Source organism: Danio rerio, chromosome 16 (assembly GCF_052040795.2).
Source record: "Danio rerio strain M-AB ecotype USA chromosome 16, GRCz13ab, whole genome shotgun sequence".
Classification (NCBI taxonomy): domain Eukaryota; kingdom Metazoa; phylum Chordata; class Actinopteri; order Cypriniformes; family Danionidae; genus Danio; species Danio rerio.
The window spans coordinates 20982693-21006922 of record NC_141036.1 but is presented as its reverse complement, the minus strand read 5'-3'; the positions used below and the strand labels follow the sequence as shown (position 1 = coordinate 21006922).

Here is a 24230-nt window from a genome sequence, read left to right as displayed (position 1 = left end):
GAGATGGCAGCCACGTAACCTTGAGTGTGGAGGGTGACAGCCTGCTCTCCAGCTTCTCTTGAAGTAAAATAGTGAATAGACTCCACTTCAGGGCATAGTCAGGCTCGAGGAGGGGGCTCTAGCCCAAGTGACGGTATTAACCACTGCAATCGGTAGGTTACCTAAGTCTTCCTCGCGTCTAAGGACCACACGTGGAGCTTCCAAAGATCGGGGCGAGATGGTGCCAGATGGTGCCCTATCCCTGAGAGAGTAGGTCCTCTCACAAAGGGATCTGCCAGGGGAGGGCCGTCGCAAGGAGGGAGAGCTCTGACATCCAGGTCCGGTTGGGCCAGAGGGGCGCAACCGGCAAAAGCTGTTCCTCATCCTCCCTGACCATGCACAGTAACTGCGTTAGCATGCTCACTGGGCGAAACGCATATTTGCGCATGCCCCGAGGCAGGCTGTGGGCCAGTGCATCCATGCTGAGATAGCCCTCGGTCAGGGAAAAGAACAACTGGCAATGAGCGTTCTCGGGGGAAGCAAACAGATCCATCTGGGCTTCCCCGAATCGCACCCATATCAGCTGAACAGACTCGAGGTGGAGTCTCCATTCTCTGGGACGTAAAGGCTGCCGTGAGAACGCATCGGCTGCACGGTTGAGCTTGCCTGGAATGTGAATGACGCTCATCGATTTTAGCTGCGGATGACTCCAGAGGAGCAGATGGCAGGTGAGCTGAGACATGCGATGAGAGCGAATACTTTCATGTTCTGTTCCTTGTCTTTCAATCAGCAATTGAGTCAGTGGGTCTTGATTTCAAAAGATGGATTTATTGTTAGACAATAAAAACGAGAGCCTAACAGACAAACAAATGTCTCTCCATAAACCTCTGCCTCTCTGTGTCCCTGTCTTGCTTTTATACATGCAGTGTTGCAGACTTTCCCCACAGATATGGTGTTGTGTTGTAAACCTGCTATATTTTTGTGTTACGTCCTTTTAGATGTTAATACAGTAGATGATATAACTTGATGATATAACTTGCAGTAGATGATATAACATACAATAGTTTAATGTGTGTGACAAGTGGACGGAGAAAGAAATGAACTAAAATCAAATATCACTGCAATTATTTGTTGCCCATACTTCCAGTGAAACCAGTAAAAATATATTATACAGTGAAAGAAAAATATTTACTATGATTAAATGATGAATTACCTGGGGGGAGAGGAAGTAGTTGAATGTGCTTAAATTAAAGAAATAAATATAACAAAACTCAGTAACTGTTTTCACCAAACTAAACTAAATATATTGTAGCGAGTATACTGATGCCACGTGTCCCTGGTCCCGGATTCACCCCAGCTGGCACCTCATCAGCACTGGATCACTCACACCTGGAGCTCATCAGCCAGAGAGGCATAAAAGCCAGCCCTACACAGGAGGAAGACAAGTTTCATTCACTGATGACTCCCTGCGCTAACGCTTGTGTCTCTCTGTCTCTCCCACAGCAGACTCCAGCTTGTGACGTCCCAGCACTCGAACTCTCACTATCCTTCACCTTCTCCCCGGAGCACCAGAGCACCACTACTAAGAAGAGCACCATATTTTCACCCCTTTACACTTTGTAAAAAAAGCACCCTCCGGGGACTTGTTTGTAACCAACGCTACTGTGTATGTGTTTTCCCTCTGCCTCGCTACAACTGGTGGAGAATGCGGGCATTGCAGAGGAAAAAATTCAGAAGAAACACTTACCAGTAAGAAGAAATAACCGCTGAATTTTTCTTTGTGTTACAGACAGGCATCCGCTCTCTCTCTCTCCCACTCACGCTCCCTCTTACTCGGCTGTCAACATCCCGTAGCCATGTCACTGGAAGAGGTAGTACTCCACCTAGCAGAGATCTCCAGAAAACTGCAAACCATCACTGAGCAGCTTACAGCCAGACAGGACAGACTGAAACAACAGCTCCGCCAGGTGGCCAGATACACCCGATTCCTGAAGTGAGTGCGCATAGCCACATCAAAAAACTCCGACCTGGATGATACTGACGCATACTTACACACATTCGAAGTGATTGCCGAGAGAGAATGCTGGCCGAAGGAAAGCTGGGCGAGGATGTTGGCTCCATTCCTCACTGGAGAAGTTCAACGAGCTTATTTCGCATTTGAGACACCTAAAAATGAAGACTACAAAGCGTTGAAAAAGGAAATACTAGCCAGAATGGGGTTCTTTCCCATCAGCGAAGTGCAGCAATTCTCACAATGGTCTTGTGATGAGAAACAGCCGGTACGTACCCAAGCAGCTCAACTTTCTCGTCTGGGGAGACTACGGCTGTTGGGAGGAGATCCCTTGGCGATCCAGGTCGCTGAGAAAGTGGTGATAGAGAAGATGTTGCGGGCTTTGCCCCGACGTTTACGCACTCTTACCCGCATGAGAAATCCTGAATCATTGGCCACCCTGGTGGAGGTGGGGGAGCTGGCTGAAGCTTACGTTGCCAGAGATACGGGGGAGAGAGCGGCTCTGCCACCCCGGAGGGTGAACGCACCATGGCGACCAGGGGTGGACTGGCCATCTGGCAATTCTGGCAAATGCCAGAAGGGCCGGACCATTTTTTAAATGTGGGCCGGTCAGGTTTTTTTTTTTTTTTTAATATGTATTGTTTTTACATGCTTTTACAAGCTTTTATCTCTTACAAGATGTTATATTATGATGATGATAATAATAATAATAATAATAAATGTTGCGCATTTTGGTCCAATCGGCGACGGCCGGCTGGTTTTGAGAGGGGCCGACCCAATCTGAGGTGACGCGGACGTAATCAAAATCTAGCAAGAATGTAAAACAAACAAAAAGTGCCACACAAGCGAATTGTCAGAGATGTACCGTAAAAAAGAAAAGGCGGTGCCGAAAACCTCAGAGAAAGAGCGCAAAAGGGCTCTAAAATCAGACGCTGCCAAATGCATAAAGTTACTAAAATATTCTCGAACATTCGGCTGCTGCGTCGAAGGACAGTAGTGCGGTAGAGGAGGTAAGAAAACAGAAAATGTACTTCTAAGTCATTATACTAAAACATACCAAGTAAATGTCTCGCCATTCATGCTACTTCTGGCAGTTTGTGACAGTGCATTAAACACAGTGAACTACCTTGTGTTTAACATTTGTCAGCTTAACGTAGAACTCCCGCACATTTTAATATGTCATTATCAGCAGTTAACGTGATTTCTGGTATACAGACTGCTGTATGCTACTTGGAATATATTCTAACATGCAAAAGAACCTAAAGCTATAGCCACAGTACTGTATGCATTTGTTGTGAACTCTGAATACATAGCTAGTTATTAAACTAATACATTAAATACATGCATAGGTTACAGTACATAATCATCTCATTGTCAGGGAAAATGAGATTCAATCTATCCAGAATTATTTTGACTCTTAATTCTTTCCACAAAGTTTCCAACAAGTACTGAGTATGCAAGTGCTAGCAATCACTTTGGGTATCCTTGTGGGTTGGTGTGGTCTACAACAAATTAAAATAAACAAATTAAGTGAATCAGAAAAAAAAATAATACAAATAAAGATACTAAAACACTTCCATGTACAATCAACAAGTGGTATGAGATCACTGATTGCCAGAAACACTTCAAAATAGAAGCTCATGTGAGCCATTTTAACACTGTGGCTCTATTTAAAAATAAATTAACCCTTATGATAGGAGCCTGTGAATGTGTATCACACACACCTTTACACACAAATGGAGGTGCAGCACTAGCAACACTTCAGCATGATTTCACAAATAACTATATATCATGAAGGATAAAAAATGTACAAATCTACTGGTACACACAAATATTGCTGCTTTTTTCATTTTTGCTTTATATTCTATTCATTTCGGTGCTACTGTTATAACTTAATTGTATTAATTTGTATACAGGGTTTCCGCAGGGTCTTAAAAAGTCTTAAATTAAAACAAAAAACAAAATATTAGGCCTTAAATAGTCTTAAGTTCACTGAAATATTGTGTTGTAGGTCTTAAATCATTTTAAACTGTTCTTATTGCCCTCTATCCAAGTAAAGCTACCCAATCTGGCCAAATCAGTTTTTTTATTGCAAAAAGATTCACTTTGAAACAGCTGTTACATTATTTTCAGCAAATTCTCCAAATTAAATTCCCTAATCATGGAAGAAAAAATAAAGCAACACATCCCTTTACATGTTCTTCAATTAATACAAAAACTATTTACTAAAGTTACCAGACCATTAGAAAAAAATCCTTTGTGTTTAGCCCTGTATAAGTCTAAAATTTTATTCATAATGGTCTTAAAAGGGTCTTGAAATGTTTTAAATTTGATTTGACTAAACCTGCAGAAACCCTGTTATTCAAATGTTCAGAGCAGTCAGTAAGAAAACATTTTGCTGCAATCTTTACATCCTATACTGTGTTTATTAACTAGGGTGTTGCCAATACCAGTGCTGTGAGAAATGATGCTAAGGTGGGCCTAGCAGAGACAGGGAGGAGTGTGGTAGAGGTAGAAAAAAAAAACATTACACACTGTACTTTGGGTTAGTAGTTAACTCTACAGTAGAGGTGAACACATGACAAAAAATGTAGTTAAGTCTAAATAGTTACATTTGAACTTAACTGTAGAATAGGCCATAATTGTTAATATTATTCTTTAGGTCACCTGTAATTGTTCATAAGCACATATTTATTAAAAACTAGAATGAGTCAAGCCTAGCAAAAGCAGTGATTCAAATAATGATAACACAGTGACTGCAGAGACCAGCAAAAAGCATGGACACAATAAGACTCAGGCAAGAGTGAGGAACAAGTATAATCTCAGACAGCCATACAGGCATATTAAAATTGCAGAGTTACAGAGTTAAAATGGATGAGAAGATGTAAAATCAGACAATGTGTTTACTGTCAACATAGAAACAAGGAGAAGCCAACATAGTCTATGGACCGTGGCAATAAAGAACAACACTTCAGAGAATGACAAGTATAGTTATTTGTGAATAAAAGTATGCTGAATGTAGTGCTACATGTCCATTTGTGTGTAAAGGTGTGTGTGTGTGTGTGATACACATTTACAGGTTACTCCTATCATAAATAGCAGACAAATGGTAAACAGACAGCACACAGACTTTAAATTATTTTAATTTAGTTTTACTGTATTTATGAATTTGTTATAAACGGGTTGTTTTTCTTCCAGTCACATACATTAAATGTTTAAATATCTATTATATATATGGTACTGCTTATATTATTTCACTATCTGTACACCAATATAAGTAGTAAATGTGCATGTCTGTCGGTGGGGCTGTGTCGGTGTGGTCATGTGGGCTGGTGTGGCTACAGTGCCAGGGCTGAATTTTGGTCCAGTCCGCCCCTGATGGCGACCGGTGGAGGGCACAGCGCGGCCAGGCAGCAGACCAACGTTCCCCAGCCCGATGGACGAGCCGATGATCACAGAGCCGACGTCACACTCAACTCCAGCCCGGGTTGCGTAGTCCACCGCAACATCCCTCTCGAAGCTCCCACCCGAAATATCTTTCTAGAAGGGAAAACACAAACAGGCACGTTGGACACAGGAAGCAACATCACTCTGGTTCACCCCAAAATTTTAAAACACCCCTGCGAAAGCAAAGCACAGATCCCAATCATGTGCGTGCACAGAGATACACGTTATGTACCTGCACAGAGGGTATTAGCTATTGCAGCTAAACCAGGTAGCTGGTCCATAGAAGTCGGAGTGGCTCCTTCTGGGCAGAGACTGGCCAGGGTTCGACGACCTCCTCGCCTACCATCATGCTCAATCGGCTCGTCCTAAAAAGAAGAGCAAGACACGGGCTAATGGGACCGCAAACCAGCATTGATGGCCACCGAGAGCGATAAAAGGGCTGAGTCATCAACATCTGCTAATTTAGATTTTGATCTGTTTCAACAGATAACCGCAGGAGGTGACTTTGGGAGAGCGCAACAGGAAGACGAAACGCTCAAACACTGCTGGCCACAAGTGAGAATCATTGATGGTAATAAACGGTTTCCCAGCCCACACCCTCTCCTACATTTTATAGTTCAAAATGGTCTGCTGTACTGTGTCGTAGAGAGGCGGGGGGAAAAGAAGACATTACTGGTCGTCCCAAGGACCAAGAGGGAGACGGTTCTAGAAGACCTTTGCCACCTCCTCAAGGTAAATCAGATAAAAACATAAGTATACCATCCACAGACTGACGGCCTTGTAGAGAGGTTTAACAAGACGCTGAAGCAGATGCTACGCCGGGTGGTGGCAGAGGATGGGCGCGACTGGGGCCTCATGATCAAGTACGTGTTATTTGGAATCAGAGAAGTCCCCCAGGCCTCCACAGGCTTCACGCCCTTTGAACTTCTGTTTGGCCGCCAACCCCATGGGCTGTTGGACGTGGCTCATCAGGCCTGGGAGCAGGAGCCAGCCCCCCAGCGGTCGGTGATTAAACATGTACGGGACATGAGAGAACGCTTCGAGAAAGTCATGTCCATCGTCAAGCAACACCTGACCGAAGCCCAGTGCGCCCAACAGAGATTATATAACCGGCCCTCCCAACTCAGGAAGTTCCACCCAGGAGACAAGGTGATGATCCTAATACCCACCACAACCTCGAAGTTCCTCGCATCCTGGAAGGGACCGTATACGGTGGTGGAAAGGGTAGGGCCAGTAAACTATCGAGTCCGTCAGCCGGGACGAAGACGGGAAGAACAGCTATATCACATCAACCTTATGAAGAAGTGGGTTGCAGCTCCAGGCCACCTAGTGGCCTTCACCGAAGAAAGTTTCCTCGTACTCCACATAGGTGAGCAACTCTCACCTAACCAGAAGGCGGAGCTGCAAGCCTTGGTTGGTCAGTTCAAGGATGCGTTCTTGGAGAAACCGGGCCGAACCACCATCAACCAGCATATATCATCACTCCACCTGGCACCATCGTCCAGCAGAGGCCTTATCGAGTACCAATGGCTCGCCGGCTGACTATCAACAAGGAAATCCAAAAGATGAGACAGTTAGGGATCATCGAGCCATCCCGTAGCCCGTGGTCCAGCCCAGTAGTGATGGTCATCAAACCTGATGGCACCATCTGTTTCTGCAGCGACTTCAGGAAACTCAATGAGATCTCCAAGTTCGTTGAATACCCCATGCCTCAGGTGGACGAGCTGCTGGATAGGCTGGGTGGAGCTTGATTCATCTCCACCATGGACCTCACCAAAGGCTACTGGCAATTACCGCTCAGTGAACAGGCTAAGAAGAAAACTGCCTTCTCCACACCCGGTGGGCACAGGCAATACTGGGTTCTTCCCTTCGGGCTCCACGGGGCCCCAGTCACATTCCAACGAATGATGAACATCCTGCTGAGGCCCCACCAGCCATATGCAGCAGTATATTTGGAAGATCTCATCATCCACTTCGAGTCATGGGAGGAACACCTATCCCGGTTATGGAGGGTGCTCTTAGATCTTCGATGGGCTGGGCTCACAGCTAATCCCAAGAAATGCCACCTGGGGCTAGCCAAAGCCAAATACCTCGGGTTACACATTAGAAGAGGTCTCATACAGCCACAACAGAACAAGGTCAGAGCACTACAAGAAACTCCACAACCAACCACCAAGACCCAGGTACGTGCATTTCTGGGGTTAGCGGGCTACTATAGATGTTTTATACCTAACTTCTCATCCATAGCCAGCCCACTGACAGACCTGACCAGAAAGGGGCAGCCAGAGAGGATAAAGTGGGACAAGGAAGCAGAAGACCCGTTCCAAGCCCTGATGACGGCCCTCACATCCTTACCGGTACTGCACGCACCTGACTTTGGCTGCCCCTTCATCCTACAAACGGATGCTTCCGACTGGGGTCTGGGCGCGGTCCTCTCCCAGGTTCACGGCGATGAAGAACACCCCATCATGTACGTGAGCTACAAGCTTACCCCTGCAGAGACCCGGTATGCAACGGTGGAGAAGGAGGCCCTGGTGATCAAGTGGGCAATCCTGGAGCTCAGATACTATTGCTGCGTCCCAAATGGCACACTATACACTATGCACTCATGCACTATGTACTTATGCACTTACACACTCAACAGGATAGTATATGTATAAGGTGGTGTCCCAAATGGCACACTAATGTTTTTTTTACTAAGCGGAAATTCAAACCGTTTCCCTAATGACGTTTGACGGTTGCCAAATCAGTGAAATAAACAACAGAATTATCAAATAATACCTGCCATGAGTATTGCCGCATTCACCATCGGGAGGCGCTATAATCACTCTCGTTGGAGAAATTTGCTTTCACCATCCAAAATAAATAAAGTTATCCAACATGTGCGTCCGATAGCTCCGCCCCTTCCGCTACGTATGCAAACCTGCGGTCGTTGAGTGCGTGAAGTGTCCATCATTACACACTTCATTTTAGCGGCTGAATGAGTGCATCATCCGGGTAATTAAAGTGCACTTATGATTTTTAGAGTTTTCAGTGTGAACACACTACTTACACTGTTTATACTACAAAATGGCGTAGAATAGTGCATAAGTATGCGATTTGGGACGCAGCTTATCTTCTAGGCAGGAAGTTAACCCTGGTGACCGACCACGCCCCACTACAATGGATGGTCACCAGGTGATTCCTGTCACTCCAGGATTTTAACTTTGACGTTCAGCATCTAGCAGGGGCCTCCCACGGAAATGCTGACGGTCTCTCAAGACTATGGTCAGGATGGGCAGGTCTGTCTAAACATTCACCCCCTCTCTCAACACTCTACCTTTTCTCCGCAGAAAAACCAGGATCAGGATGATACTAAGGAGCGGGAGAATGTAGCGAGTATACTGATGCCACGTCTCCCTGGTCCCGAATTCACCCCAGCTGGCACCTCATCAGCACCGGATCGCTCACAGCTGGAGCTCATCAGCCAGAGAGGCATAAAAGCCAGCCCTACACAGGAGGAAGACAAGCTTCATTCACTGATGACTCCCTGCGCTATCGCTTGTATGATTGTGGAGAGGTAAGCATGATGGAACACCCAATAAAGGGGGAGAGCATGCTCAGAGCCCGGATCTCATCGGGCCATTAGAGCGATCCGCACGCGGGCACCGGTTTGCATTAGTTCTGGTGGATTATGCAACCCAATACCCGGAAGCAGTCGCGCTCCGTAACATCTCGGCAAAGAGCGATGCGAAGGCGCTGTTTTAGATAATCTCTCGAGTGGGAATCCCCAAGGAGATTCTCACTGATCAAGGCACCGCGTTCATGTCACGCACGATGTGCGAGCTTTACGGATTATTGGGCATTAAATCTATTCGCACCAGCATTTATCACCCACAAACAGACGGGCTGGTGGAAAGATTTAATCGCACATGTAGCACTTTTAGATTTGGACCAGCACTATTAGTACCACAATATATTTAGGTTCCACAGGAGTAGCTCAATGAAGGATGAGGGAGTTGAACAATTAACTGATTTATTGCAGAAAACTCACAATAAACAATTTAAACATCAATGAAGTACTCCAATAAGAAAATAAAATAAAATAAATGAGCTGAAAGAAAAAAATGAAAAGCTTCCAAATTAAATGAAATAACACAATACACTCGTTTGGTCGATGTGCTTTTTTTAGACGGATGCTCCTGTACGTAATTGAGTCAAAGTTCAATATTAGTTCCTCAATGTGGTATACGAACCAAACAGTCCAACAGTCAGGTCCCAAAACTTCACGTGAATGCTTCTGCTCCTTGGATGTAGGTGCGTTGAATAGATGGAATATTCCTACCGGTACCGATGAAATAGATTAATCTCCTTATCGGCTGGATTAACGAACAATTCAGCTGATCAGCTCACACTGTAACAGATCTCGCAGCTGGCCACACCACTTTCATGATCGTTACACTCACTGAGCTGGGCTCGCCATCTTTTGTTCCATCTTAATTCTCAACAGAAAAAAAAACAATCTACACAGTGTAGAAAAAACAAATGTTCAGTTCTTAATGTAGTGTAACCAATATCCACAAATATACTTTGTATGCACTAAATTATTTCTCAAACATGTTTCAAAATGAATTGCATTATATAACACAACATTATGAGTGTTAAGAGCATTACATAGTTGTTCCAGCTTTCATTTTCTTTTTAACATATCCTTTTTTTGTTATAAATTAAGGTTGGATAAAAATACCCAATTATACACTCAATTCAATTATATTATTTTGTTTTTATATGAATATTTAGACATTAGTGTATAGTTACACACAGCGTACAATTTGCACATAGCTTAAACTAATCATACTTAGCTCTTTACAGATGCAAACACAATAGCATCAATGCAAACAATCATAACAACATCAAAATGTCTCATAACTCTTATACCAAGAATGATTAAAATACTATATTATCAAATTCCTCCCCTCCCCGATTGTTTTTTTTAAATAGATTGCATTCATTTAACAACGAAAACTTCTGCTTAGCTCCAGTTAATGATTAACAAAAGTAACTAGCTAACGATTGCTCACTCACCGGAGAAAGATCAAAATCATCAAAAGTGTAGTTCAGTCGATGTTTTAAGTGATGAGTAAAGATTAACTTCTAAATTAAAATAAACGAAAATACAGCAAAATTCACTGGTTTATATAAACTCAAAGCTCTCCCGCGTGCATGTTCGGGAACATTCACTGACTGTGTCCACAAAAGCAAAGGAAAACTGGCTTTCTCTCTAGAAGTTGGGGAGCGCCCTCTACAGGAACCCATAGGTAACTACACTGTTTGGTAAACCCATTTCTATGGGGGTTACACACGCTTAAATCAATGATCCTTAAATTCGTTCACGAGGACGCGAAAAATTGGGATAAGTGGTTGGAGCCTTTATTATTTGCTGTGCGTGAGGTTCCCAAAGACTCCGTGGGGTTTTCCCCCTTCGAGCTTCTCTACGGCAGACAGCCCAGAGGGGTTTTGGATGTCGTTAGAGAGGCTTGGGAGGACAAGCCTTCTAAAAGTAAAAATGAAATTCAATATATCCTGGACCTTAGAGCAAAACTCCACACACTGGGGCGACTCTCTACAGAGAATTTGCTTAAGGCTCAGGATGACCAACGCCGGCGATATGATAAGGGCACTAAACTCCGTGAATTTTCACAGGGAGATAAAGTAGTTGTACTGCTACCCACTTCCAGCTCTAAATTACTCGCCAAGTGGCAAGGGCCATTTGTGGTCACACGACGAGTCAGTGATCTCGATTACGAGGTGGTTCGTTTGGACAGGGCTGACTCGCGTCAGATTTATCACGTTAATCTGCTTAAGCAGTGGAGGAAGCCAGAGGATGTGGCTCTGGCTACGCTTGTTACTGACCTGGGGCCGGAGAGTTCCGGCCGAGAACGGCCGAGCGCTCTGGTCACCGGGGGCGATAATCTCTCAGCGAGCCAGCTCCTTGTCATCCGGCACCTATAATGTGAGTACTCTGACGTGTTTTCGCCCCTGCCCGGTCGTACTAACCTGATTCAGCACCATATCAAGACCGAACCGAGCGTGGTCGTTAGGACCCGGCCGTATCGCCTACCTGAACACAAGAAAAAAGTGATTCAGGAAGAATTGAGTAATATGTTGAAAATGGGAGTAGTAGAAGAATCCCACAGCGACTGGGCCAGCCCGATTGTCTTGGTACCTAAAACGGACGGCTCGGTCCGGTTCTGTGTGGATTATCGCAAGGTGAATGCTGTGTCGAAATTCGACGCTTATCCAATGCCACGTATTGACGAGTTTCTCGACCGGTTAGGTGCTGCTCGATATTACTCGACATTGGATTTAACGAAGGGCTATTGGCAGATCCCCTTATCTTCAATATCCCGCGAAAAAACAGCCTTCACTACGCCTTTTGGATTGTACCAATTTGTGACTCTTCCCTTCGGGCTGTTCGGGGCGCCGGTGACGTTTCAGCGCCTAATGGATAAAATACTCGGCTCTCACACAGCATATGCCGCTGCTTATTTAGACAACATCATCATTTACAGTAACGATTGGCAGCGGCATATGCAACATCTGAGGGCGGTATTGTCAGCGCTGAGACGGGCCGGGCTCACAGCCAACCCACGGAAGTGTGCAATTGGGCATGTGGAGGTAAGGTATCTGGGCTTCCACTTAGGTCACGGGCAGGTGCAGCCCCAAATTGATAAGACTGCAGCCATTGCAACCTGTCCGAGACTCAAGACCAAAAAGGAGGCGAGAGTTTTTAGGGCTGGCAGGATATTATAGGCGTTTTGTCCCTAATTATTTGGCCCTTGTCAGCCCTTTGACTGATCTCACTAAAAAGGAGGGACCGGATACCGTCCAATGGTCGGAGCAATGCCAACAGGCCTTCTCGAAGGTGAAATCTATACTTTGTGGGGGGCTGCTATTGCACGCTCCTGATTTTACATTAGCCTCAAGCTTAGTTAAAGTGAGGCTATGTACAGCACCATAGAGAAGGAATGTTTGGCGATAAGGTGGGCCATTCTTACTCTTCGCTATTACCTCCTGGGCAGGGAATTCGTCCTCTGTTCAGATCATGCTCCTCTCTAGTGGCTCCACCGTATGAAGGATACCAACGCGTGTATCTAGCATTACAGCCTTTTAAATTCAAGGTAATCCACAGACTGGGGGCCCAGATGGCTGTAGCCGACTTCCTCTCCAGGGCAGGGGAGGGAGGGCTGCAGGCCGGACAGCTCCTCGGCCTGAGGCGGGCGGTGGGGGTATGTGGAGAAGTAAGCATGATCGATCACCCAATAAAGGGGGAGAGCATGCTCAGCATAAGCAACACCTGTTTATTCTAGTGGTTGGGCCGGAGAGACACCCGTCATAAGGAGAATGGGAGGAACAGTCGGGATGAGAGAGCTGAGCGACGACCACACAGTGGGAGCTGTCATTTGATTTAAAGCAAAAAAAATAAAAAGATTGTTACTTACCTCAACGCTGACCCTGTCTTCTTCTTCCCACACAAAGAACCTTGTTACAATGATATTTACGAGGTGCTGGAAAGTTATCCGGTGTAACGAATGCTGAAATTTGTGCAGCTCGTGGCGATAATGGTATTTGCCAAAATTCTTTGAGAAGATCTAACTTCGTGACGAATTACGCTGAACCCTAATTGTCAATAGACTGTTCCATTCTGGGCATGGGATAACTTTCTGGCACTGTTACGGAATTTACCTTTCGATAATCCATGCAAAAACGGAATGTACCGTCAGCTTTTGGCAAAAGCAGGCAAAGAGAGCTCCAGGGACTGTGACTAAACTTTGCTAGATTATTTTTTAACAAATAATCAACCTTATCTTTCATCCCAGAACGTTTTACATTATGTACTCTTTAAGCATGTTGCTTAATAGGATGATTGCATGTCACTTGAATATCATGCTGTAGCAAGTTAGTTTGAGTCGGCGCATGACTAAACAGCATTGTATATTCTCACAACAATTTGATCATATCAAGAGTTTGTGCTTCTGACAAAGTATTAAAATAATCTGACAACTTATCAAGAATCTCAGAATTCAAGAGTTCCCACTTAGATATGCTTGGCACTTATAGCAGGTTTGGCATGCTGTCCTGGGAGAGAACCCTGAGCTCGGAGATATTTGAGCCCAGGGCTCCCGCCCGGTCTAGAAGCATATCAGGAGAACCGAGATCAGGTAGGTCTCGATCGCTCCCCCTTTAGAAGGGGAGAAAAAGGAGGAGATGGGGTGGAAGGGGGATTCTTCCAAAACGAAGATAGTGCAATGAGGAGAAAGTGATAAATTTATATCAAGCTAGGATCATTCTGATTGGATTATTACTGATTACGGATGAGTGGCCAGCGGTGCACAATCATATCACGTGCTCCTCTTGAAATTAGTTTATGAAACTTCACTTCAAGAGTTCCCACTTGGATATGCTTGGCACTTATAGCAGGTTTGGCATGCTGTCCCGGGAGAGAACCCTGAGCTCGGAGATATTTGAGCCCAGCGCTCCCGCCTGGTCTAGAAGCATATCAGGAGAACCGAGATCAGGTAGGTCTCGATCGCTCCCCAAAAAAATGCCTCTAGCTCGGGACAGCAGCCGAGTATTTCAAAGAATTTCCCCCAAAAAGCTAGAAAGTTTTAACTATATCCGGCTGCTGGATATAGTAATTAAGGAATGAAGAAAGAGTAGGGGACTCCAGTTGGAGCAAAGTTTGAAACTGATTCCTGTGGAAGCCAGAGCGGGGGAGGGGGTTGGCGGGAGACTAGTGAAGGGGGGCCATTAGGGGTGGGCGGGGTAGGCTCATTAAGAGTCAAAAATAAGCTCGAGGAACACTCCAAACGGAGATAGAGCAGGGAAGTGACAGCGCTATATATAAATATATATGTATATATAAGAGAGTATATAAATATAAATATATATATATATATAATGGGGTAATCTAAGGCCTGGAGGGGGTGATCAGGAGACTTCTGTGAGTCAGAATGGGCGCTGCGGGAGTTGGTTGCAGCAATTTTTTATTTTATTTTATTTTGCCATCTCTAGCAGAAAGTGTGATTTGGGTGGTGGAGATTTCTGCTAGAGGGTGAGTGGCAAGTTTGGCCAGACTCCTGCTGGAGTCGATGCTCGTGTAACACTCCGACTGGAGATAGAGCGGGGAGTGACAGTGCACTATATAAATATATATCTATAAACGAAAGTCCATATATATATATATATATATATATATATATATATATATATATATATATATATATATATATATAATGAGTTTCAGTGGCCTGGGGGGGGCAGTGACTGACCCCTGAGGGGGTCGGTGCCCGGGGAACAGGGAAAGCTGGCCTACTCTAGCAGGAGTCTGGGAAAGGGGATTTGGGCAGTGAAGACTCCTGTTAGAGGGTGACGGGATGAGTTAGGTGCTCGAGGAACACTCCGTGAGGAGATGGAGCGGGGGAGTGACATCGCTATTATAAATATATATCTATGTACAAGTGTATATAGATATATATATATATATAAATAAAGATGGCTAAGGCCTGGAAGGGACGGTGAGACTACCCCTGCGGGGGTCGTAGCAAGGGGTAACACTTCAGTGGAAGTCATAGCTTTAGGGGGGGCGGGGTCCGGCAGGAGTCGGGAAATGGGAGGGGGCTGTGAAGACTCCAGCGGAAACGGCCAGGGTGGCGGGGTGACGGGGGGCTTGGATGAAACTCCAATTACTTATGTGGCTGGGGGAGGAAACTGAGTGTTACTCAGGTTAGAAGGAAGAAAAAGAAGAAGGTAAGGTGGCTGGGTCACGCCCTCGCCCTTGAGTGGATGTGGGATTATGGCTGACAAGAGCAATCTGGGCTTCTTTGGGGGGCCAGTGGCTAGGACGCATGTCTTAAAGGCATCAGGTGACCACCTTCCTAGGATCTGGATTTGTTGCTGCCCTTTGTACTTCTGTGATGGCTGCTCATATTCTGAAACATAGTATATAGGAATAAGAGAAGTAATTCAACACCTTTAATACTTTTTCCACACATTTAAAGACCTTATCACCACTTTCAACCAAAAATGCTGGCAAGATTTATCTTATGGAATATTTACTAAATATTAAAATGTAATAAATGAATCCAACTAAACATTCGAATACAGAAACATGTATATTAAAATCTAGCCGATTCGACAGGTTGTCACCTATAGAGCTGCAGACTGATAGTGTTGCAGTAAACAAGCAGCAAGCTGTCAAACCTTAGTAGAATTTTACTGATTACGTAACTACCTAGTATCCTGATATTCACGGCTTGAATACAGTCAAACTTTAGCATACGATGATACCTTGTACAACAAAAAATGTATTACCTTGTAAAGGAATCTAATACTTTAAAGGCCCTCAAACTCCTCTATATTGACTTATCAGCCCCCAACACCTTCTGATACTCCGCAGACACCCTGTGTAAGAGTGACTGGGAGTTGATCTGGGGGAAACCTGTGTAGCAAAGAACTGCTATAAGCATCTCTAAGGGTGCTTTCACACCTACACTTTTGTTTCGGAACGTATCTCGTTTGCCCAGTTAGCGCGGTTCGATTGGCATATGTGAACAGGGCAATCGCGCTCTGTTCCGCGCCAAAGTAATCGCTCCGAGATCGCTTAAATGAGGTGGTCTCGGCTCGATTGAAACGAACCCTGGAGCGGTTCGATTGCAGTGAGAAAGTGATCCGATCCGAGCGCGGTTATATCACAGTGTTTTATGGATATGTAATAGAATTACGGCTATATGAAGAGAGAATTATGAGTAGGGCGGGAAGTTTCGCGAGTCTCCGGATGCCCGCAAACGAGTGATGATCTCCCGGTAATCTCGCGTCTCTCTTTCAATCCTCAAATAGGCATCGTCGCGCACCCTTCTCACCCCTCCCCACCGTGTCTCTCCTCAGACACGTCACGCGCGCGCACCCTGTCAATCACCACCAAACCACCACCTCTCCTGACAGTTTAGCGGGACGCTGCAAAATAAACTAAAAATGAGTGCTAAATATTGTCAATAGTGATATGAAGAGTAAATGGGGGAGGGCTCAAAACGGCTGCTGTCCTAGAATGTCCTTGTGTAATTGGCTGTTTGCATAATAAAGAAAGAGAGTTCTTCATCCTGCAAAATTAGATCAGCTATGCTGTGATGGGATGTGAGATGAACTTTAATGTTAACTTAGAACATCTCTGAACCAAAGTCTAGTGTGAATATGGTATCAAGGGTGTGGGCTGTATGGGCGGAAAGTATCTTTGCGAAGAGTGTAAATGCATTAGGAATGGATGAAGAGTGTGATGGGTTGAATGAGGGCAGTTTCAGGAGCTGGCAGTCTTGAACTCTAAAATAGAAAACAAGAGACAATTTGAAATGAAATCTTAGCAACAAGGCACGTGTACAGCAGACATGATTAATTGTATTGGCTGATATTCATGGGAGGAGTCTTCATAAGTGTATGGATGATTGTGAATGGAAGCGCCTTTGTAAATGCATGTTCCAATACTTAATGTCACAATGTGCGAGGGTTGTAGAAGTGGGCATTTGTCCTCCTGCAGGGTGGTAATTAGAAGGAGAACTGAGCGTATGGGGCGTTTCTATGCTGGAAGTCCTGGAAGTACCTCTTGGAGAGCTGGTGAGATGATGATGGAGTGGAGTTTAAACCCCTTACTGATATAGAAGTTTTTTAAACTCAAATGTATTTAACACAAAGTATGAAAGGCTACTCCATGGCCAGAATTGTCCTCCTCTTGTTTGTTGCAGTCGAGCAGGAAATTGTTTTCTTTCTGTCATTATAAACTGACTGACGTTCAGGAGTATTGATATTAGAGTCAGAATTGGCGTGATACAAAAGAGTTACTACTTGATGTGTTGGTTGTCTATCACTTGCTGGGTAATACTCATTTCATAATTTTATTTTACTTTTTTTTTTAATATATGTATATATAATTATTAATAAAATGTAAATATATCAACTGCCAACATCAAACTTAAAAAACGATGTTGCCACTTAATAGGAACTGTGTGAATGTAATGTTTATCATGGCTTTACTCCATCCATGATAAGTAACAAGTCTGTAATCTCAACATGATTGGAAATCTTAGGCTTATTTGGCCGGAATCAAAGTCTCTGCACGCAGTCCATTCATGAATTTGTCGGGAGAGAAGGCGGGACCATCTCCAGTTTTGGAAAGCTCATTGGATGGTGATACTTCCCCTATAAGCTATTGGCTCCTTGGAGTCACGGTCAAGAGCTCAGAGTGCAAAGGCCGGCGGCCATTTTGTAGATCAGATAGCTACAATAGCTGCGTCCCAAATCGCATACTTATGCACTATTTTACACCATTTTGTAGTATAAATAGTGTAAGTAGTGTGTTCACATTGAAAACTCTCAAAATAACAAGTGCACTTTAATTACCCGGATGATGCACTCATTCAGCCGCTAAAATGAAGTGTGGAATGATGGACACTTCACGCACTCAACGACCGCAGGTTTGCTTACGTAGCGGAAGGGGCGGAGCGATCGGACGCACATGTTGAATAACTTTATTTATTTTGGATGGTGAAAGCAAAATTCTCCTACGAGAGTGATTATAGCGCCTCCGGATCGTAAATGCGGCAATACTCACAGCAGGTATTACTTGATAATTCAGTCGTTTATTTCACTGATTTGGCAACAGTCAAACGTCATCAGGGAAACGGTTTGAATTTCTGCTTAGTAAAAAAACATTAGTGTGCCATTTGGGACAACACTACATACATATACTATCCTGTCGAGTGTGTAAGTGCATAAGTACATAGTGCATGAGTGCATAGTGTATAGTGTGCCATTTGGGACGCAGCTAATGTTTATGCGTGAAAGTATGGCTCCACTCTCACCAGCAGCTGGTTTGGATATCAGTGCACCTTTCCATGGATGTATATCAACGAATGAAGGTGTTGTGGACATATGTTTATGGATTAGATTGCCTGGTCATTTGCCTTCGAACTATTTCAGCTGTCAGAATGTTATGCATCTGCTGACCAGCGGGAGGCTGAGAGGCGAGTTCTTCATTTAAAGCGTTCTATTCACGCTGTTCTCGCCAGACTTCCCTTTAAAGCATGCACGTTACCGAAAGTGGACCGCTAACATTAGGTGATCAGGGAGTTCGGCTTCATTCCGGTGGCTTGAATCGCCGGCGTCATAAATTTAGACGAAGTTGTGGCTTGTGTAGTGAGGGGCAGATGAAGTAGAAGATGGAAGAGTTGATATACCGGCTTCTTGTGGGGATTCTGGCTCCATTGCTGGCGAGGCAGCTGCTGGACTTATGAGGAGAGCGGGGTTCTGGTTGGAGAAGTTGTTGTTGATTGTTTGTTCTTCCATGTCAGAAGGTTGAATGATGCTGAAGCGTAGTTTAAATGCTGGAGCGTTTGTAGCGGGAAGTATTCTTCCAAAACGTAGATAGTGCAATGAGGAGAAAGTGATCAATTTATATAAAGCTAGGATCATTCTGATTGGATTATTACTGATTACGGATGAGTGGCCAGCGGTGCACAATCATATCACGTGCTCCTCTCGAAATTAGTTTATGAAACTTCACTTCAAAAGTCTACCACACATCGTCAAGTCATTATGAAACGTAAAGTCATCATCCTCATTGTGACACTCACCCAGAGAAGGCAGCTCACTCACATCAGCAGTCACACACAGCAGTGACAGCAGCAGCTAAGGGTTCAGAGGAAACAGCAGCGAGTTGTTCCTTTTCGAAATTATCAGACATTTTCCTTGGGTAATAAAACTTAAGCATGTTAATGTGACATGTGCAAACAATTTCTTTTTTGATCAGGTGTATTTATCACAAAGTCAGTTTCACTCAGTTTCTTTGACACCTTATAGTGGCCAGAAAAACGAGCAGACAACGCTGAACCGGGTACCGGTAGCAGTACTAAAACATCATCACCAGGTTTAATGTCCCATATAACAGCTTTCCTGTCATACCATCCTTTCATGTCCTCCTAAGCTACGGACAGTGACTCACGTGTAAGAGTGCATACATTGTGCAAATGTTCTCTAAAACGGCTAACAAAATCCAAAATATTTACTCCATTTGACTTTTCATTTAACATCCCATCTTTTAGTGCTTTAAGCGAGCCGCGAAAAACGTGGCCGAATGTTAAATCTGCCAAGGAAAAGGCTAATGACTCCTGAGTCGATTCACAAATTGCAAACAGCACTAATGGTATTCCTTCATCCCAGTCTTTTTCAGAACTCATGCAGTATTTTCTCAACATGGATTTTAGCGTTTGATGAAAACATTCGATGGCTCCCTGACTCTCAGGATGATAATCGCTTGATGTTCGGTGCTTAATTCCTAATGAAGTTAAAACTTGCTTGAACACTTTTGATAGAAAATTCATTTCCTGATCTGTTTGTACGATTTTTGGTAACCCAAAAGTAGAAAAAAATGATCATTGCTTTGATCACAACAGGTGCAGTAATTTTTCTAAGCGGGATGGCCTCAGAAAAACGGGTTGCATAAGAGCACATAATAGTTAATAAAAACTGATTGCCTGCTTTTGTCTTTGGGAGAGGGCCAACGCAATCCAAAATGACGTGCTTAAAAGGTTTGCCAACAATAGGAATCGGAACTAGTGGTGCTGGTGGAATCTTTTGGTTTGGTTTGCCAGTGACTTGACAAACATGACAAGTGCGACAGTGAGAAACAACATCCTTCTTTAAGCCAGGCCAGAAAAAAATGTTTATGAATTCGCTTGTAATTTTTGTCACACCTAAATGACCAAATAAAGGATGACCATGGGCTAAATTTAGCAATTGTTCTCGATTAATTGTTGGCAAAACGATTTGACAAACAACCTCCCATTTATTCTCTAAATCTCTGCTAGGACGCCATTTACGCAACAATAATCTATTCTCAATCACGTATTCACTCAGGTTGTTTTTCGTTTGTTTAAAATCTTTGTCAGCAGCAGAAAAATATTTCGTTAAGGACTCATCATCTTGTGCATTTTTAATTTGTTTGTGCGAAATAGGTTCAGATAAAAGATCACATGAGGGTGCACCTGCGGGCGGAGTATTGTCGGATTGTGTTTCTTTCTCAGCACCTTTAAAACTTGTAAAATCGACTGAAACAGGGCTTAGGTCAAAAAACAAAGGTGGCAAAAATGAATCAGACAAAACTATTTCTTCTCCGATTCTGAGTATTTGCACACAATGTAACCAGAAATTAGTTCATTTTATGAATATTAATAATCAACAATAACGGTTTATTCTTAATTATTAATATTCCGGCTTAAGCTTTAGTCAATTTGGTCAAACAAACATATGATTGTATATGATCATGCTCGCGCGACCGAGCGGATTCCCAGATTATGAATATTAATTATCAACAATAACGAGTTATTATTATTAATCATTAATATTCCGGATCAATTTATTGTTAACTTGACCAAACAAACGCAAGCAGAGCCGCCGCTCTTCAGAGTCTATTCTAATAATCTATTCATTTAGACAAAGGGAATTTAATTGCTACTTCTTGTGAAGTAGATTAATCATTCAAAAGTTTTAAACTGTATTTCAGTGACATTTTCTCGTGAGGCAAACAATACAATTCACCTGATTATAATGGAATTTATTGACTAGTCAGACATAACGAACAAACAAACGCACAAACATACATTAAACACAGAACAAAGGTAAACCACGTGGAGATATCGGGTCTATACGGGACTATAAAACATGTACGAACAGAGAGAGATAGCAAAGCGCGGAAATATAGGTTTTAGATAAAAGAGTGACAAAGCTTTCAGTTCCACACACACCATTAAGGACCACCAAGATTATACAAACAAAAACACCTTTTTTGATAAAAGGGGCACAGCTTAATCGCATAACTAAAATCACCTGAACTTTCATGTCTGGAGGTCCCTCTTATGCGATACTCTCTTCCGTCGTGATGAACACTCCTTTTGATGTCCTTCTTGATGCTTGGTGTTTGTAATGCAGTTCGTACGAACACGATCGCAAACTTTAAACTGAGTTTACTTTGCCGGAAAATAAAGAAAGCATTACGGGAAAAAGTCCATGCGGCGTAGAAAAGCCGCGTAGCCCTAAAAGGGCCACGTTTTGATGGGTTCTTTGTTAGGACCTTCTCTCCGGGATGTTTAGGGAGAAGTCTGCTTATACCTGCAGGTCACGTGATAACCCGTTCAGCATTCTGACCAATGATTTGAGTACAAAGTTCAAACGGGAACCCTTCCTTTGTCTCAAGGCTGCTCGTATGCAAATTTGAGTGTCCGCCTAAAGCATGCGGACAGGCATTTAATACAGGGCTTTAAAGAATAAAGCAATGCGAGTTATGGTCTTGCTCTATGCATTATGTATTGTAAAATGTCAGCAGAAACCCATCGGTACCAAACACGGGGGGTTTAAAAGTACATCAACATAATTTTTCATATCCTTACAATATTTATGCTTTACAAAGGCCTAAAGGGAACATGCATACAGGTTATAAGAGAGGTTACAGAGGTAAGAAAAGTCAGAAATGGGATACAAAGTTTACAAAACATTACACATTAGTTTTGTGCTGGTTCATGATTTGATGAGTTCATTTTCTTTCTGTCGGAACAGCCTTGTGGGGTGTGTGTGTATGTGTATTTGGGCAGGAATGTCTTTGAAGTTCCAGACTTAGTAATCCATGGACACTGGAGAGATAAAGTCTGTCGGGGGTACCCAGACATTTTGGAGCCAGGAGTCGTAAAACCCTCCTGTCGACTAAAGCCAGACCGTGATAAAATCAATAAGTAATTTTATCTGTGGACTGTACGCTACACAAGTGACACATTCGCTAAAAATATGTCTGGAAATGTGTTAGAAATGTCATCAGCAGGGATAAAACAATCATGTTTATCAACCACTTCAGGCAAAGATGAAACTTTATCCTCGGCCAAGTCGTTTCAGAGAATAAATAAAACACCTTTGACAGGAAAGGAAGGACGTACACCAACCTTGACAAAACCTAAAATCAAATCACACTTCAGGTGAATTCGATGCAAAGGTACCATTAAAACACCCATCTCAATTCCCTGAACTAGAATTTTAGATCCACAAGAAATCTGGTCCGATAAAGGAAGTGCATCAGAATTTAAAAACGAGTGAAGTGCGCCAGTGTTCCTCAAGATTTTAATTTCTTTCTGCTCTTCAGTATTTCCGTTTACAGAAATCAGTCCCTTCATTAAAAATGGCTTAAAGCCAGCGTAAATTTCATTTTCAGAATTGTCAAGTCCAGACAAAAGTTTTCACAAAAACTGCTGGTTTAATTTGTCCTTGCGGATTTTTTAGTTTAAGCCCTAAACATTCAGAAATTAAATGTTCGATTTTGTGGCAATAAAAACACTCTTTAATCTCTATATTAGTTGGTGAACTACTTCTTGGACATGCAGAATTTTGAGCCGTGAATGAACTCAATGTCTAGTCAGGTCAGGGTACAGAAAACACGCTCTTGTGCATTAACACGTACTCTTCCACGGGAGTTGCGGCTCATGATAAAGTCTTGACTTTCTGTTCGTTAAGATGTGACAATTCTCTCCGGCAGGTAATTTTTAAAATCCTCCAAAAGCATCAATTCTCGCAACGCATTAAAATTTCTCACATTGTTAGCAGCCAACCATCAAACCTATCAAAAAGAACTCCCTTGTTACCGGCAAATTCTATAAATGTTTGCTGAGCATATTTTTTTTGGTTTCTAAAACATTGTCGATAGGCTTTAGGCACCAATTCATATGCACGGAGAACAGCGCTCTTAAATGAATCATATTTCAAACTCTCCTCCAAAGTTAATGCAGAACAAACTTCCTGGGGCTTTAATAACCTTTATTTAACCAGGTAAGTCAATTGAGAACCAGTTCTCATTTACAATGACGACCTGGCCAAGAGGCAACACAATACAATAACAACACAAATTCAGATAATAGCATATAAAACCAACAAAAAAAAAAAAAACAAAAACTAAAAACAAGCACAGTGGTCTTGAACTACTGACTGAATAGAATTTTTAAAAGATGATAGCGGAATGAAAGTGCTGAGCTTTAAGGTCTGCTGCAGATGATTCCAAGCATCAGCAGCAGAAAACTGAAAAGAGTAGCAACCAAATGTAGTGCAAACTTTGAGTATGCAAAGGTTGATGAAGTTACTAGAGAGCAGATTTCGGCATGTTTCATGAATGTTAAGAAGTGACTGTAAATATTGTGGACTTTTTCTAATAAGAGTTTTGTAAATGAACAGAAACCAATGAATTTGTCGACATAATTGAAGAGAAGGCCAATTTAGTGAAGAATACAGTTGACAGTGATGAGTATTAAATGGTGCACCAGTAACAAAACGAATTGCTGCATGATAAATAACATCCAGTTTGTGAAGAACAGTTTTTTAAGCTGATCTGTAAATTAAAATCCCATAATCCAGAATTGGTAATACTGTTAATTTGACCAAATGATGCTTTGAAGAGTGAGTATAGGAAGATTTGTTCCTGTAAAGAAAACCAATGCGGGCTTTAACCTTTTTGAGCAGTTCATTTATGGGAGTTTCAAACGCCAGTTTCCCATCTAACCAGATACCAAGATATTTATAGCAATCAACATAATCAATCTCAGTACCGTCCAATGAGGAAATTTTAGGAGGAATCTCAACATGTGGTAAATTTTTATTAAAAACCATACATTTTGTTTTGTTAGTATTTAAAACTAAGTGAAGATTGGTAAAAGCGCGTTGGATACTTAAAAAACTG

The 24230-nt window shown here is 43.0% G+C and overlaps 1 protein-coding gene across 1 annotated transcript in view; it reads left to right on the top strand.

Moving 5' to 3' along the window:
• The first annotated feature begins 2900 nt into the window (after positions 1–2900).
• Positions 2901–24230, top strand: part of LOC141378071 (uncharacterized) — a 59311-nt gene continuing 37981 nt past the window's right edge. Inside the window, exons 1-2 of the mRNA XM_087286871.1 lie at positions 2901–3363; positions 4931–5099. The gene's annotated coding sequence lies outside the window, so the exon portion shown is untranslated. The remainder of the gene's footprint in view (positions 3364–4930; positions 5100–24230) is intronic.